Below are 15607 nucleotides of genomic sequence, written 5' to 3'. Positions count from 1 at the left end.
AGACTTTTCACGTGGAAACCGCTATGGCTGTGTCGCCCAGTGAGAGCAGAGGATGGCCGTAGTCTGTGTCAGAAGGGCCCACAGTCCCGCGGCACCTCACAGCTCTCCTCTCTTCAATCTCAGGCTATTGTGGAGTGAGGAAGGGAACATTTGGTTATCCGGCACAGGGGAGAAAATCTTGGGGAAACAGTTACTCTCGAGTATAGATTTCAAATCCCAAGGGAAGCTACTTGGGATCTCCCTCTTCACAACCACCCAGGGGTTTGCAAAGCCAACTGCATCTCTTCCCATGATGCTCTGCAGGCTTAGAGTCTTCCCCATGCCCCTCTGCTCTCGTCACCTCTTGTGCCTTTGATTTTAAAATGTTTAATTTTTTAAATAAAGTAATGATTTGTTTCTCTGGTTCTTTGTTTTGCTGAATCTAAGACCCTAGCTCACTCTCTGATTTTTATCTTCCTTTGTCTCCTCTCCTCTCCTTTTCTGTCTGCCACCTCAAAGAAGAATCACAATTATTCTTTTGAGAAACCTGGTTAACAAATGAGAGAAGCGAGGCAGACTTGCCTTTTGAGGTAGTATGATGTTAAAACATTCTGTGAATTTGGAAAGTGTACTTTTTAAGAAGAGGGACCATGTCTCGAGACACATTTTGAAGAAATATCACGAATCCGCCATAGGTAAAGATTCATGGGCGCTAATGGCATGTTCTGCGCCAGTAAATGGCTTTTACTTATTCTTATGCCTTCAGATCCTTGCTACTATCATTGTTCCAATATGTACATTTCCTTTCTCTGAAAGTCACATCGATTTCAAACAGTTACTTTTACTAGAAATATACACTATCTTTCTCCATGTCTCAAGTTTGATCCATCACTAGGTTTCCACATTGCCCTCCAAATGTCCCTCCCTCCAACCCCAGCTGTCTCTCTTCAAACTTTCTCCCTCCATCCCTCTCCCCTTACCTGATCACTCCCACTCTGGTCTCCTCCCACCCCCAGTCCACCCACAGAATCTATTCTATTTCCCCTTCCTGGGGAGGCCTGTGCTTTTCCCCTATAACCCTCCTTCTCACACAGCCTCTCTGGGTCTATGTATTGTAGCTTGTTTATCATCTACTTAATATCCACTTACAAATGAATACATACCATATTTGTCTTTCTTGGTCTCTGTTACCTTGTTCAGGATGATCTTTTTCTCTAGTTCCATCCACATCCCTGCACATTTTTTTTGATGTCACTTTTTTTTTTAACAGCTGAGAACTATTTAATTGTGTAAATATACCGCATTTTCTTTATCCATCCTTCAATTGAGGGACATCTAGGTTGTATCCAGTTTCTGGTTATTATGAAAGAGCATAGTTAAGCAAGTGTCCGTGTGGTTGAAGGAGTGTCCTTTTTGTGTATGCCTAAGAATAGTACAGCTGGATCTTAGGGTAGATTGATTTCCAGTTTTCTGAAGAACTGCCATATTGATTTTCATAGTGGCTGTATAAGTTTGCACTCCCACCAGCAATGGAGGTGTGGTTCCCTTGCTCCACATCCTTGCCAGCATGGGCTGTCACATGTGTCATTGATCTTAACCATTCTGACAGGTGTTTAAGATGGAATCTCAAGGTTGTTTTGATTTGCATTTTCCTGATGGCCAAGGATGTTGAACATTCTTTAAGTGTTTTTCAACCATTTGAGATTCCTCTGTTGAGAATTCTCTTTTTAGATCTGTACCCATTTTTAAATTGGCTTATTTTTTATTACTTGGTTTTTTGATATTTAGTTTCATGAGTTCTTTACATATTTTGGATATTAAACCTCTATTGGATGTGGAGTTGTTAATAATCTTTTCCCGTTCCATAGGCTGTCTCTTTATCTGATTGAAGTGTCCTTTGCCTTACAGAAGCATTTCAGTCTTACGAGGCCCCATTTATTAATTGTTGATTTAAGTGCCTACACTATCCATTTTCTGTTCAAAAAGTGTCTCCTGTGCCAATGTGTTCAAGGCTATTTCCCACTTTCTCTTCTATCAGGTTCAGTGTGACTGGTTTTATGTTGGGGTCTTTGGTCCACCTGGACTTAAGATATATGCAGAGTGATAAATAATGATGTATTTGCATTCTTTTACAGGCAGACATCCAATTTGTCCAACACCATTTATTGAAGATGCTTCCTTTTTCCTGTCATGTCTTTCCAGCTTCCACAAGGTAGCCACAGGAACCCCGGTGAGCTCCTGAGCTGTTTCTGGTTGTTCTCACAATACTGACTGGTCTATCTGCTGACAGCAAGCTTAGGCCCCGTGAGTACTGTGCTTCATCACACTGAAGGAAAGGAGGCCACTGAAAAAGGCTGTAGCTAGCCTATTAAAAGTATATTAATTCACTAGGGAGACGGATCAGTTGATAAGGTCTTGCCATGTAGCTGTGAGAACCCCAGTCAGAACCTCAGAATTTAAGTAGCTGGTGCTTGTAATTCCGGCACTGGGGAGGTGCAAACAGTCAGCTGAATCAGTGACCTCAGGCCAGTTAGAGACCCTGACTCAGAAGAGGAAATTTGACCTCTGATTTCCACATACATGTACACATATATGTCCACACACCTGCATATATGGACATACACACACTTAAACACACACACACACACACACACACACACACTGTGTCAATCAAACTTAATGCACTTATAGACTAAATAGTTTTCACAGTGATTCCTGTCAAACTTCTTATTTCTGAGTTAACATGTAAGTAAAAGTGATGCATTTTCTCTGTTGTCACCCGAGTTCTCTCAGCTCACACACTGCTCCCTGGGGGTTTGAAGCTCAGATGGGAACATAGGATAACTGTAACTTAAGGGGACCCCAATGGCTTATAAAAGTTAATGCGGCTAAGGCAATTAATGAAGCTTCTATAGCAAGGGATGTAAGCCTGAGGATAATTTATGCATCGGGACAGTCAGGCTCATGGTGAGCATTATTTAACACTCCCCAGGCATTCACCTAGAGCATGGCTATACATATAAACACAGACATGAATATATCTTAGACTCCTATAGGTAGGAAAATATCTCTCCATAGAAGACTGGAAAAGATCTCAACGTGGAACATGATAGGTAGCTGGGAGAACCGGGAAGGGAAGTTTTTCATGTGGATCGATGAGCAAGTATGTAGTGTGAGGAGACAGACTTCCAAAGCACAGTGACAGCTCCAGGTGAAATGATGGTTCTAGGTAGCGGATGCCAGTGACTTCTCAAGCAAAGGAAACAGCAAGGAGCAAGTTTACAGTGAGGAACAGGCTAGCATCGTCTGAACCCACTGGTGACATGAGACAATCTGGCGCTGGGTCTCAGCAATGTCTAGTGTCCTGGCACGCAGAAAACTGCATTCATAAAAGTGCGTGAGCCCGGGTCTGCAAGATGGCTTAGCAGCTAAAAGCGTTTGCTGTGAAATCCTGATGACCTGAGTTCCATCCCCGGAACTCATGTAAAGATTTAGAAGGAGAAAGTAAATCCACAAATTTGCCCTCTGGCCTTCACATATGTGCCATGGCACATGCATGTCCCACACATACATCATACACACATCTGTGCAGATACTAACAAGGAGATTTCAAACAATCTGAGACTTAGGTGAAGTCCTCCGAACCTGCCAGTGTATAGGATATGCAGGGGATAAAGAAAATTTAGCTTATACTGATAGGAATAATGAGCCAAATGTAGAATGTGAGGTACTTAATTTGTATATATTAGTAGAGTAAATAAGTTAGGGATGACTGTTACAAAAATGAACGAGTCTTAACTCATTACATGGGCTTTTTTTGGGGGAGGGGAGGTCCTGATACAAATAAATGTATATAAAATATTTTCATGTTATTAAGAAATTGTTGACTTTGAAAGAATGTGGTTATTTAACACAATCTTCTCAGAGGATGCAGAGAAGACAGCGAGCGTTTGTAGCGGAGATGACATTTTGTGTAGAGTTTGCTACACTCTGACTGAAAGACACAGGTTGATACATCACTGGACAATGGCCAGCGTAGGCTTGATTAGCCTGTGCTCTGGCTACAGTTGAAATCTGTGTAACTGGGAGGGCTCTTAATGTGTCCTGTGAGGAACAAACAGATGGGGAAAGAGTTACATCTGAGGACTCAAGACTCAAGATCAAATCTGAGTATTCTTTTTGAGCTGATATTAACACTTTAGGTATTTCAAACACAGTACAATGTCTAGACTTTAAAAATGTTTAAAGAAATTACCATTTATTTACCAGTAAGCTGTAAGCCTCTTAATGGAAAAATAAGAACTTCTCGTGTGTGTGTGTGTGTGTGTGTGTGAGAGAGAGAGAGAGAGAGAGAGAGAGAGAGAGAGAGAGAGAGAGAGAGAAAGCATGTGTTTGTGTCCATGCGTAGACTTTTACATGGGCACCAGAGATCCAAACTCAGTTTCTTGTTCAGCTGAGTCACATCCCCAGACCATGAACACAAACAAACAAACAAACAAATAATCAAGAACTTCTCTAAATAAATAAGTTTTTAGACTTCTTCATCTACATATGTTGTAATGGCAATTAAGATGATTCTGTTGTACCTATTAATTTTAAAAACATTTTTAATACATAATTTGAAAATTGGCTATATAGATACATGATTCTCAATAATAATTCTGAATTTATTTCAAGGGACTGCATTAAGTACTTTTAAAAATGCACATGTCCTCCTGCCCTACTGTCAGGCCCTAGCCTATCAGGTCCCATCAAGACTGTCTGGATCCTCTTCCTCTGTGGGCTGGCTAGGTCACACCACCAGGGAGATGTGATCAAGGAGTAGGCAACCCAGTTCACATCAGAGACGGTTTCTTCTCCCTTACTAGGGAACCCACATGGAGACTGAGCTGGAGGACTTGCCCTATCAGTGGACTAGGGGAGAGGGATAGGGAGGAAGAGGGAGGGAAGGTAGGACCCAGAGGAGATGAGGGAAGGGGCTACAACTGAGAGACAAAGTGAATAAATTGTAAATAACAACAACAATAATTTAAAAAAAGAAGCAAATCATGTGAGAAGTTGTTGGACTTGGTCAAGTGTCTGGAAAGACACTTCAATGAATTTGGGGAAGCTGAGGCAATCGATAATATTTAATCATCGGTCAAACCTAGACTGTGTTGAGTAGCAAGGCAACTTTGCTATAATAATGATATTTTGTAAGATTGAGAGGAACCACATTAAACGTGAACATTTAGTCACACATGCCGACCTCACAAGCTCCTCTCAAACTGTCCAAGGCACACAGCTCACTGGCTTTCTTCTTCACCCACCTTGGTTGCCTTGCCCTGTGCAGCTTAAAGAATGGGAATGTGGGACAAGTGAGATAGATGTTTTTGGCCCGTTGAGGTCCAGCTCTAAAAGTGGGCACTATTTCATTTGATGACTATCTTTTTCTCATTTGCATTTTTAAGTTTTATTTTATTTTGGTCACACCATTGAGCCAGAGATCTGCCCTTTGTGTGTGTTCTCCTGTAGAGGGCAGAGGTCAGCCTCCAGTGTTGCTCGTCAGGAACTAGCCACATTGTTTTGTCTTGTTCTGTCTTTCAGTGGGACCTAGGACTGACTGATTGGATTAGGTTGACTGTCCAACCAGCCCAGGGAAATACTGGCCTCTGCCTCCTCAGTGCTGGGACTGTAGTATGCCCAAACACGCCAGCTTTTTACGTGGGCCTTGAGAATCAAACCCAGGTCCTAATGCTTCCGTGGCAAGCACTATAGACTGAGCTATCTCTCTGGTTCATACTCTCTGAAGTTGGGTAATACAGCGTTGTTGGTTACACGCGTGGTGTCACCCAGCAAACCTCTAGGCCTTCTTTAGTTTGCCCTGATTTATTATTTCAGGGCTCCAGCGATCTGAAAGCCATCCTGTTGCTGCTTCCACTGACTCCTCATTTGGTCTGGTGCATTTTCTTGCATAGCCCATGTCCTATCAGTTGCGCCTCAGGAGAGACCCGTTTCTTTCTGTTCCGCTGCACAGAAGAACGCCAGCCTAACTCAAGATAGCGTGTCTTCTGTCCCACTTGGTTTTCTTTCCCGCTTATTGTTGACCTTAATACGATTTTTGTTTGCCTCCACTCCCTGTTGGAAGTTTGACACACTAAACATCAGGGAAAAAAAGGGAGAAGACAACTATTAGCATCTTGTGGATACCCTCGGCTTCTTTGTTTGGGTGGTTTCAATTGCAGTGTTTTCCTGCTTTAATGAGACTCAGTGTTCATGGGAATAGGGGCTGGTATAAAATGCAACGACGCGCGCAACTCTGAAAGGCCGAATGCTACGATAAAATTCACCTTCTGGGACTCTCTAGAACTCTGGAGGAGGGATGTGGACCACTGTTGTAGTTAAGCACAGCAGATCCCCGAGCAGCTATGAAGGAGAATGTGGATTTCGGGATACAGGATCAGTACTAACAAACATTTTACAGAAAACATTCAATTAGGTGTTTGCAGGCTTTTCATGTGGAAAATTACCACTTGCATTAAACTGATTCAGAGTGGGGGAAAAGCATCACTCAGATACTGGAAATGGGTTGACCCGCAGGTGGGTCTATTCATCCATTTAATGTGATGTTTTTCGGTGTGGTCTTGAGAAGCAGGAGTAGGTCACCTGGGAAATAGTTAGGAAGGGAAATTTTGAGTCCCACCCAAGACCCCAGACACGAGCAGTTAAAGGTGGGTCTCACCTTGTGGTTTCCACAAGCCTACCAGGAATTCTAATCAATGCATGAGTTTCAAGAATAACTAGATTGGTTTTTTTTTTTTCAAAGATTGATTTTGAGATTTCTAATGTGATTTCTTTGAGGTGGGATAAAGGTTCAGTTTTCTTAATATAGTAAAGTCATCTGAATCATACAAATAGTCCTTTACTGTGTAGGATTTTTAATAAAAGCCCAAAGGTTTCATAATAACTTGATAATTCTGCTTATTGATCATAATTAAGACAATGAACATTTATTATTATAACTGTTATATCTTATTATTCATGTTAGGCACTATAAATGACCTGATGTGTAAATTTTATTCCTGCATGTTTCTTAGGACAACAGGAAAGGTATTTATCTGTTCCTTTTTGTTACGGTGATGAAATAGCTGTAGTTGATTGTTTATTTTTGGTTGTGAGCCTTACCTTTAATGGCTGAGCCATCTCTCCAGCCCCGGTTGGGTAGTTATATTTAAAAAAAAAAAGGTTATTTAGGTCCAAACCTAATGAAAATCACAAGACTTTATACCTAAGAAGTTCAGAGAACTACACTGAGACACAAATAATCAAATTCTCAAAATCAAGATTAGGAAAATATTTTAAAGATAAAGAGTTAGTGTGTGTGTGGTGCATATTATACTATGTATATATGTGCTTTGAAGGACAAAGGAGGGTGTTGATCCTCTGAAGGTGGAGTTACAGGCAGTTGTGAACCATACAATTGGTGTCTTGGGAACCTACCTTGGGTTCTGGGGAAAAGCAGCAAGTGTCTTACCCCTCTCTAGACTAGGAAGAGCCACCTCTCTAGTCCAAGGAGGATATTTGACATTAGTCTAAATAGATAAATAAATACAAATGGACAAAGATACACACACACACACACACATATATGTATATATACATATATATACACATTTTAATGTGTGTGGCTGTTTAGCCTTCATGGATTTAATGTACCACATTTGTGCCTGCTGAAGCTGTAAGAGTCCTGTGAAATGCACAAGAAAAAGCTATCCAGCATACCCCAAGGAATGGAAATTGAATCATGATGAGACTTGGTTTTAAGAATGCTTATAGCATGCACGTTATTATTTTTTTTTTGAGATGTCGTCATTAGCCTGGCCTTGAACTCATGATTCTCCTACCCCAATCTCTCCATCTTGCTTAAAAAAAATCCCTATAATTTTAAAGACTAACCTTATATTGCTTCTTTATGGTGAAAATATTCTGAATACTTTCTTCCAGAATTTGGAATATAGTGATGTGGATAATCTCCATCACACTTGTGCTCAGTGGAGAAAGAAAACAAACCCACTTCTACAATCTTCTAGGTCAACATGACTCAGACCTTGAAATGATAGATTCATGTACTGAAGAACCACAAAGTTTATACCCCATTAATGCACAGTTCTTAGGCTATCAATTAAAGAAGTTTAATTTTAATTAGTAAATAAGAGGTTATAGGTTTCAAGAATCGACAGATAAGGAAAAAATGAAATTTTTATCCTGCTTCTTATTGTGTAAAAAGATTTTACCACTTTGAAAACCGATTTGATATTATCTGTTAGGCAAAGCATGCACTCATTGTAGACCAGCATTTCTGTTTCTGGATGTTCACTCAATGTAAGTAAATTTCTTTCTTTTTTAACATTTATTTTTGTGCATGTGAAGTATGCATACCATAGTGTGTGTGTGTGTGTGTGTGTGTGTGTGTGTGCGCATGTGTGTAGGTCAGGGGACAATTTGCAGGAGGTGTTTTTTTCCTAGTGTGTGTTTTCCAGAAATCAAACTCAGATTATCAGGCGTTACCTGCTGAGTCCTCTCACTGACTCTAGAGAAATTAATATCTCTGTTCTTTAGGGGACATGTACATGAGCATTTGATGCTGTATCCAAACTAGCAACTCAAATGATGAGGCTTTCTCTTCTTCATTTTCCTCCTCTAGGTGGCTGCTGCAATTTCCAGATTGCCTCCTCCTGTTTTTTTTTTTTCCTTAAGCTTTAGTAAAATTTGTCCTCAAGCTTCCTTTAGAGTCCAGTCTTGAGTTCTTTTTTTAAAAAAATTATTTTTTTTTTATATTTTATTACAGGTTATTCACTTTGTATCCCACCTGTAGCCCCCACCCAGGGACTAAGAACCCTGAGATGGCATCCAGATTTCGCTGGTGGGCTGGTTTTTTTCATCAACCTGTCACAACCCAGAATCACCTGGGAAGAGGGAACCTCAATTAAGGGATTGTCTCTATGAGATTGGCCTGTGGCCATGTATATGAGGGGTTATCTTGGCTGGTGTTTGATATGGGAGGAGCTTGCTCACTGTGGGTGAGCGCTGGTGCCAGACAGACTGGGGTTGCATCGAGACAGCTTGTAAGCGTGAGCCAGAGAACGAGCCAGTAAGCTGTGTTTTCCCATGGTTTCTGCTTCAGTTCCTCCTTGAGTTTCTGTTCTGACTTCTTTCAATAATGGAGTGTCAGACTGTTACCTGTAAGTGGAAGCTGAAATAAACCCTTCCCTTTCCTAAGTCCCAGGAAAGCAAGTCAGAAGAGCAGGTAACATATGACACTCCCGATGAAGCTTCTCTTAAATTCCTGCCAACACTCTGCTGGGGCTGGGGTACCAATAGGATTTTCAAGCTTCTTCTGCCTAGAGGACACTGAGAATGATGACGAGGCTTTTGGTAGGAGTCTGAAAATGCTGGGTGTGATGTGTGGGTAGGTAAACACTTGGCAAAGAAGAGTTGGCACCAGAGGGGAAGAATGGGGCTTGAAGAGGCATGCCTGGGTTTTCCTTCAGGATGAAACAAGAGTTGATTGAACCAGAAAAGTTATACCTGGTTCTTACCCTTTAGCCTGGACAGTCACTGATTATGTACAAGCTCTGCTTGTCCTCTGTGCTCTAAGGTGCTTTGGGTTTAAGTAGTCCTCAGTAGTCTTACAGTTTTTTTTCCAGCTTTCCTCCCCTTTGCATCCCTCTTCTGATAGTAGTGATGACTTCCTAATTTCTCTACACCATTCAGCTCTGCTGCACTTGGCTCTTGTGCATTTATTTTGATATTTCCATATGGAAAGATATTCAAATTTCCGGAAAGGAATACAGATCCACAGACACCTCGATTCTAGCCCAGTCAGGGAGAACATCTAGGTCTGAATTTGGAAGACATTTAATTTCCGGTGCAACAATGTTGGGAAGCAAGAGCTTTGGGGGAGTTTGAGCCCCCCTCTTCCTTCTTCACCCCCTAGGCTATGTGAGTTGAAGTGCCTTCTCTTAGAAGGATGCAGGTTCAAGTTGCCCATCTTGGAAGCATGAGAGCAAACTGCTCATACCTAGATTTCAAAACTCCTCTGCCTTCAGAACTATGGGAAACTTACATTTCTGGTTCTTATCAATTACCCTGCTCAGGCATTCTGTTATTACAGTAGAGAACATACCGAGACAGTTGTTTTCCAAACTTTGAACCTCTAGAACCGAAGACAACGCATTTGTGTTGTTTTATGTTCTTAAGCGTTGATAGGTTCCAGCAGCAATGAAACTAGTACACTGTTAAAAAAGATAAAAAAGTTAATTATGATAAATATAATGAAGGATTACAGAATTGCTTAATAATATGATTGTTATTGAGAATACTTTCTAGCAAGTTTAAACAACTTAGTGAAATAAACACAGTCTCAAGAAAGAGGTGAAGGAAAGTGAATTCTGTCCTTTAGGGTCTTTGTTATTTCATTATGTGCTGGGAAAGTCAGCTCAGAATCCAGACATGCAGAACAAAGTTTACTTTTGGGGCTCCAAGTGGAACCATTTCTATTTTTTTCTGGCATAATGTGGTCAGAGCCATTTTATCCCATTAAGGCAAGCGTTAAGAAGAAAAAGAGTCCTAGGAAGGAGCTGACATTAAATTGCCCATGCTCCCCACCCCCCAGAAGTGAGCTGCATGAGGTGAAAGGGCATCACAACCATGAGAGCTGTGATCTGGCCTTGGTGGGAGAACATTACAAAGGATGTCGTCTGTCAGAAGCAACAGGATAGGGCCTTAAAGGGAAGGAGAGGCTTCCTTTTAAGTCTGCCAGGGGAGTTTGTTAAGAAACGTTTAAGGTCAAAGACAGGACCTTACTGGACATGTTACAGGGGAAAGCCCAGAGGAAAGATTTTAGAGAAATCTCCTGAACAAAGTCAAAAGTTAGTTGACTTTAACATCCTGGGAGTGCCACACCTTGTACTTTAGTCTGTGATAGCCCATATGACAAGGAGCACAAAGGAGTCAGGTATTAGACGAGGTTATAAATTCGGGGCTACAAAGGCATAGAACCACTCCGATTCTTAACTCTCTGTCCCAGAGAGAGATCGAGTTGCAGAGAGACGTGACCTGATCTCCTAGGCTGTGGCGTCTGGTCTGGTCTCTTAGAGTGACTGGCTTCTTAAGGGGCGTGGCCATGATTACAATAAGATTGTCCTAATAACAGCATACCACCATAGTTCCTAAGATGCTTATTTTTATAAGTAAAAGATAGAAAGGCAAACATTGAATCAATTTAGGTGTTTGTAGTTTTACTTCATTTTGTTGGCTTTAATTTATTTTCCTATTTAGTGAAAATACTTTTAAGGAAGTTTAAAACCAGAAGGAAGAATGCAATGACAACAATTGTATTCATAACAGATATGATAGTAACAAATGAAGTAGCAAGAGGATGAGGCTATACTATTCTATGGGTGTAATGATATGTTGTTAAAAATTACCTAACATATAATATTGCATAGTGGTAGTGGTATATTTTCTTTTAGGGCCTATGTTCTGTCTATCTCAGATTCAAGCCACTATAATGGTGACAGTAATGAGTTTCACCTTGTAGAAAAGGCCTTACATCCAATTAGAAAGTGGTTAATTACTTCTGTGACATTCATGGCACTGTTGCAGACCAGTCATTATAATTAAAAACACCTTACACCCATCAGAATGGCTAAGATCAAAAACTCAATTGACAGCACATGCTGGAGAGGATGTGGAGAAAGGGGAACCCTCCTCCATTGTTGGTGGGAATGTAAACTTGTACAACCACTTTGGAAATCAATCTGGCACTTTCTCAGGCAATTAGGACTAGTGCTACTTCAAGATCCAGCTATACCACTCCTAGGCATTTATCCAAAATAAACAACCCAGATGTTTCTCAATGGAGAAATGGATACAGAAATTGCGGTACATTTACACAATGGAATACTACTCAGCAATTAAAAACAAGGAAATCATGAAATTTGCAGACAAATGGTGGGAACTAGAAAAGATTATCCTGAATGAGAGTAAGATATCCCAGAAATAGAAAGATACATATAGTATATACTCACAAGTAGATATTAAACATAGAGTATAGGATAAACATACTAAAATCTGTACACCTAAAGAAGCTAAGCAAGAAGGAGGACCCTGGGTAATACGATCAATTCTCATTCAGAAAGGCAAACAGGGCAGACATCAGAAGTGGGAGAAAACAGGGAACAGGACAGGAGCCACCACAGAGGGCCTCTGAAAGACTCTACCCAGCAGGATATCAAAGCAGATGCTGCGACTCATAGCCAAACTTTGGGCAGAGTGCAGGGAATCTTATGAAAGAAGGGGAGGTAAAAAGACTTGGAGGGAACAGGACCTCCAAAAGGAGAGCAACAGAACCAAAAAACAAAAACAAACAAACAAACAAAAACACAACAACAACAACAACAAACAAACACACACACACAAAACCAAAAACAAAGAAACAAACAAAAAATCTGGGCCCAGGGGTCTTTTCTGAGACTGATATTCCAACCAAGGACCATGCATGGAGACAACCTAGAACCCCTGCACAGATGTAGCCCATGACAGCTCAATCTCCAAGTGGGTTCCCTAATAAGAGAAACAGGGACTGTCTCTGACAAGAATTCAGTGGCTGTTTTTTTTTTTTTTTTTTTTTTTTTTTTTATCACCTTCCCCTGAGGGTGAAGCAGCCTTACCAGGCCACAGAGGAAGACATTGCAGCCACTCCTGATGAGACCTGATAGACTTATATCAGATGGAAGGGGAGGAGGACCTCCCCTATCAGTGGACTTGGGAGAGGCATAGGAGGAGATGAGGAACGGAGAGTGAGATTGGGAGGGGATAAGGAAGAGGGCTACAGCTGGGGTACAAAGTGAATAAACTGTAATAAATAAAATTAAAAACAAACAAACAAACAAACAAACAAAAAAAACCCAAACATGGTCCCAGGACCAAAAGTGTAGCCATAAAATTTATCATTTTCTTCTTGGATTTCACAAGACTGTTCAAGTCTATTTGGTCAAATAGAAGTTCAGTTATTGCTAAAATTGTTTGCCAGACTCAGAGAAAAATTCTTCAAGATATATTTGGGATAATAAAGAGTTTGAATGAAAGAAAACTAGGTAATAGAATCTTTCTCTTTGGGGTCTATTATAGTCACTTTTGAAGCCCTCACCTAAACGTCAGCATCTTGTTTTGGATGTACTTGAAGAGAAAATGTTTCTTTTTTTTTTTTCTTTTCTTTTCCTTTCTTTTTCTTTTTTTTTTTTTGTGAAGAGCTGTTGGACACAAGGAAACTTCACCTTCAATAAGATTAGTCGTGAACACAAGAACAATTGAAGCATTGTTTCTTCGAAATTGCTAGCACACACTTCAGAGTCCCTCCTTGTGGGCTATGCTTTAATTTATGTCCCATCACCGCCTGGCAGGGCCTCTGTGGTCACCTCTCTTTTGTCTCCCAGTGACAGGCAGATTTGGCACTACAGAACAGTTCAGAGAGGTAGCCTGCGCTGTCATTGTTTTGTAAGTTTTTATTTTTTAAAGACGGAGGAAGAAAGATTCGGTAACAGATGTCAGGTCAGACACTTAACTGGTTCTTCTCGTCCACACTTATATCCTTTGTCTGTTTCCTCTACCTGATGGTATCAGTGATTTCTGTGAGGAGGTTTTCTTTGAATACTGAAGAGGTTCACTGATGAAGTCTAACATGTTTTTTTGGGGGGACAGTTCAGTTGTTGGTTGGTTGTGGGTGAAAAAAAATGTACAGAAAAAGATTTCCTCCTTTTCTAAATTATATAAAGATTTTTTTTCTATATAGCTGTCGATTTCATTCAGATACATTAAAAAAAATTCCTAAGCTGTTTTTCTCCTCTTGATGGACAGTCCAACAAAAACAGAAAACAAGACATACTCACTACCAACCCTGCACAAGCAAGACCTTTTTGCCTAATGTCACTGACAGGAAGTGAGTTTTAATCACAGGATATCATTACAAAGGCTTTTAATCTTCTTTATTTACTAAGGAAAACAAAAGCGCATCTTCACGAGGTGTGTGCCAATCTCTCATGGTGGTTTCCTTGTATTTTTACTCTTTCGACTGTTTCATATCTCTCTTACATTTCGTGATTATCTGTGGAGTGTGCACGTCTCACGTATGCCGTTATGGGAACCCACGTTCTAGCTACCTTTGAAAACCTTTGTTCTATACAATAAATTATTCTTGTTCGTTTTTCTCTCTTTCGTAAAATTGAAATTGGAAACACATTACGATCCATTAAGTTCAAAAGGGCCAAAACCCAGATCTTGAAGGCCGGGAGGGGCCAGGGAGATGGTTCTGCTTTCATTTGTTTTTGTTTGTTTCTCAGCACATGTTTTGGGGAGTTTATAACTGCCTATAGTTCCAGTCATGGGATCCGATGGTTGCTTCTGGCCCCCATGAGCACCTGCATCCTTGCTCACATACACACAGACACATATACTTTTACAGTGAAAGTGAATCTTCTACAAAATTTCATCAAAAGGATATGGACACGTCTTCCTGCCATATAATTGGTGTGCACTGTGGCTAAGATGTGGAAACAGCCCAACTGTCTCTTGGCAGGTGAATGGATTAAGACAATGGAATATTGTTCATCCTCAAAAGTCAAGCCAATCCAGCTGGTGCATATCTCGTAATCCCAGCACTTGAGAGGTGAAAGGAACACCAGGAGGGCAAGGTCATCCTTGGCTATTTAGTGAGTTCACGACTTTCTTGGGCTGTCTGAAACCTTGTCTGGAGAAAGCAGGTCCACTGGTTCTCCCTCAGAGTGCTGTACCAGATGATGACAGCACACTTTTCCTCGGCGCAGCACGTCAACTCGGCTGACCCCCGGCTTCCTAGAGGAGAGTGCGGGGTGTCATACTCGCCCGCGTTTAGCTTTGCCGGCTGGAATGTGTGCACAGAGACTAGACAAGGCGCTTGCTGAAAAATAAGACTCCCTCAGCAACCCGTCCATTTGGTGACATTTCTCGGTTATTTTCATAGCCATCGCGCAAAGCTTATTTTTATCAAATGAGATGTGCGTGGCGCTACAGTCATACATGATAAGCAACACTTCCACAGAATAAAAAAGTCACTTGGTTTTCCTTTCATTTCTTTCGAGGGGTACATGTGAAAACACACAACACATGGGCGCACACACCGTTAACTTTTCCTGATTGTCTACTTATTTTCAACAGTTTGGGTTTATGGGCAAGAACAAAGATTGTCTTTTTCTGTTCCCATTTTGTCCTTGCAGTCCCTGCTGAGTGTGAGTTCACACAGCAGATGGGCCCAATCACAGCACATGTCCATCATTTCACCCATATTGTTTCCATAAACCCGCTGCCTCCCTAGGTGCAAACAAATGATTTTCTTCTTCAGTTCACCTGAAAATTGCTTCTCAGGCCTTCATTTGGAACAAGTCAAGATTTGGGCGTTGTCAGCAGTGCAGGGACACATTTGAATAAAGCCAAACTCCCCAGATCTAGGGCAGTATCATCCATCACAGGCGTGTCAGGGATCTGTCTGGTGGCCCTATAAATCTTTGGCTTCAAGACGAGCTAAGTCTCTCACTTAGGAAGCTGGTCCTCA

Source organism: Meriones unguiculatus, chromosome 10 (genome assembly GCF_030254825.1).
Source record: "Meriones unguiculatus strain TT.TT164.6M chromosome 10, Bangor_MerUng_6.1, whole genome shotgun sequence".
NCBI lineage: Eukaryota > Metazoa > Chordata > Mammalia > Rodentia > Muridae > Meriones > Meriones unguiculatus.
Note: the sequence above shows the minus strand (reverse complement) of the source record.